This window comes from Corvus kubaryi, unplaced genomic scaffold (genome assembly GCF_017639235.1).
Source record: "Corvus kubaryi isolate FWS band 111438036 unplaced genomic scaffold, C.kubaryi_AGA036_p1.0 134, whole genome shotgun sequence".
Classification (NCBI taxonomy): Eukaryota; Metazoa; Chordata; class Aves; order Passeriformes; family Corvidae; genus Corvus; species Corvus kubaryi.
In genome coordinates this window covers 1,153,851-1,156,541 of record NW_024580668.1, presented here as the reverse complement: position 1 = coordinate 1,156,541, position 2,691 = coordinate 1,153,851, and the positions used below count along the sequence as shown (strand labels likewise).

Genomic DNA, 2,691 nt, shown 5'->3' with positions numbered 1-2,691 from the left:
TAGGTGTTTGTAGAGGTCTGTAGGTGTGTGCAGGGGTCTGTAGGTGTGTGTAGGGGTCTGTAGGTGTGTGCCGGGGTGTGTGGGGCCTGCCCGTGCCCTCCCCGCCTCCTCCCCGGCCCTTCCCGCCTCGCCCCTCAGGCGGCCCCGCGCGCGCCCCGGCGCCACCTGGCGGCGGCGGCCCCGCAGCGCTGCCCGCGGCCAAGATGGCGCCCTGAGGGCCCGGCCCCGCGGCCGCTCCGCCAGCCGGCCCTGAGCAAACCCTACCCTGGCCAAACGCGGGCTGTGAGGGGACGAAACGAGCGGAACGGCGGGTGTACTTCCATAGCGCAACTTACGTCTGTTCCAGCTCTGTCCAGGGGACACCCGCATCAGGCACAGTGATGTCCTGCAGCAGAGGTGTGAGGTTTTCCGCTGGGTGAAGTCTTCTACTGGACTCTACAAGGCTTAGCTTGAGCTCATCAGGAGTGTAGTTTCACGTGCTACAACTGCTACACAAAATTAAACACTGGAATGAAAGTTAGAAGTTACACACTGGAGGAAATTGCTATTCCTAATTGAAAATGTAAAAAACACAACACTAAGGCAACTCTCCATGAAAAGTAACCAAAAGCCCCATTCCCATTTCTATGGTGCAGGGCCAGGCCCACCCAAAGAGACACTCAAGAAGACGCAGCCACAAAAGCCGTGATCAATTCTCAAGCAAGAAAACACCTAAATTACACAGCTGCTTGGAGCAGGGTACCAAGATGTGCAAGGATCAAGAGAGGTCAGCAGTAAAAACCACGTGTTTAATTTCAGCTGAAGAGGTCTGAAGGAAACAGAATGACTTCCAAGGAGCAGAGAACACAAATAATTTCTGTATTCCTTGTCAGAACTAACAGGCTGATGGCAAACCCACTTTTAAAAATATCCATTCTGCTGTACAGCACTGTACAGGAAAGTTGTTTATGTCTTCTTTATTTCTTATTTAACACCAGTACGAGTGGCACTTGACTAAACCAATAGTCTTCAGCTGACATGAACTAATACTTGAATGAAGTATTAAGTAGTTCACTTTGCAACATCATCTTAATCAAGCTTGAAAATTTGGGGTTTTTTGTAAATGTTAACAGCATTAACAAGATTTGTGTCTTGCCCACTGTAGATGTGTAGATGACTAATAAAATAGATCTTAACCCGGAAGTAAGACAAATGCTGTCAGTGGTTTAACCACGTGAAAATGATGTGGGTATCCTGGACCAAGCATTGTGTCATCACCTTGAAAATGTTGAACACAAAACCAGAACAAAGATCCCAAGATGAGGTTATGCGTAAGTGGTCTGACTTACTGCAAATCATTGACAACCATATATGAAAAGATGATGTCAAGGAAGATGCATGGGAAAAAATTCTCTGCATAATGAAACTGAACAAGTTTCCCTTTTCTTTCTTGGAGACAAAAATAAATCACATCAACATTTTGCTGTCAAAATGAAGGAAGGGGGCGAGGGGAAGGTATTTTAAAGATTGGTTTAGGAGCATCTTTTGTCATGACAAGAGAAAAATTTAAATAAACTGCTCAAAGAGAACATGACTGGCTTTACATCACCAGGCTCAGGTGGGATATCAGCTTCCTGCAGGTCACAAGGAGAACACTCCCAAGTGCTCCCCTTATGGTTTTGGAGCCTTCCTCTCCTTTTTGGTGGTGGTGGGGAAGTGTTTCACCCTACAAAGCGCAACTTCAAAACCTCTGTCTTTGCCTTCAGGGATCCCAGGCGTCCCCTGGTCCTCACCAGTGGAGCTCAGCAGCCGGAGGGGAGCTGGCTGCACCTCGGATCCTCAAACTGCACATGGTCCCACTCAGTCACATCGGCACTCAGAGCTCAGCCTCACACACCATCAGGCTTCATTTCTACAAACCAAATAACAAGGACCAGGCACAGTAATTAACAAGAAAAAAAAATTCTAAACAAACAAAAGCATGCAAATAGTGATTCAGCGGCAGCTCAACTTTACCCAGCACTGCATCCCAGCCACGGGAGTCCCGCAGACCCGTCCCTGCTCATCCTGAAGGAACACCGGCAACTCACTCCTCCGCTAACCCACCGAGCATCGGCCGGGCCGGGGCCGCTCCCGGCACAGCCCCGCCGAGGGCTCGGGTCCGGGCACAGGAGCCTCCGCGGCTGCAGCGGGACCGCCCGGGCGGCGGGGGCTGCGGCCCCCTCGGTACCGTCCCGCCGGGACCCCCGGCCGCATCTGCAGCCCCCCGGTCGGTGCCCCCGGTAGGAGCGGCTCAGGAGGCAGCCCCCGCTCTGCGCCCCCTCCTCTCCCGGGCCGGGGCTGCTCCGGGCCCGGCGGAGCTCAGCGCGCCGAGCGCGGCACCCGGCGGTGCGGGGCGGGAGCGGCTGCGGGAGCGGGGCGGGCTCGGCTCTGGCTTAGTCACCGGGAAATTAAAGGGCTGCAGAGGAAAATGCAGCTCTAAGGTGTTCGTAATTTCTCTATCCCCGTTTGTGAGTATTGAAATGATTTGAGGTTAGAGACGTGCGGTTCTTGATTGAGCAGCGCAGAAGCTGTGACACACTGCCTAGGTCACAACCAGATCTTGTCCCTTACCCCTTCCTCTTTTCCTTCTGCATTCCTTTCTAAAATATAGAGATCCAGTTATTAACCACCTGGAGCACATTTGAAAGACACTTAATAGCATTTCAATGT

The 2,691-nt window shown here is 52.1% G+C and overlaps 1 long non-coding RNA gene across 4 annotated transcripts in view; it reads right to left on the bottom strand.

Annotated features, from left to right (window-relative positions):
* LOC121672300 overlaps window positions 1-2,360 on the bottom strand; it is a 20,751-nt gene extending 18,391 nt beyond the window's left edge. The window contains exons 1-3 of one of the 4 annotated variants that reach the window (XR_006018815.1): window positions 1,996-2,360; window positions 1,773-1,891; window positions 336-505 (exon numbers count right to left, since the gene is read on the bottom strand). This is a non-coding gene — a long non-coding RNA (uncharacterized LOC121672300). The remainder of the gene's footprint in view (window positions 1-335; window positions 506-1,772; window positions 1,892-1,995) is intronic. The other 3 variants (XR_006018812.1, XR_006018814.1, XR_006018816.1) reach the window with 3 other exon arrangements.
* Window positions 2,361-2,691: the final 331 nt, after the last annotated feature.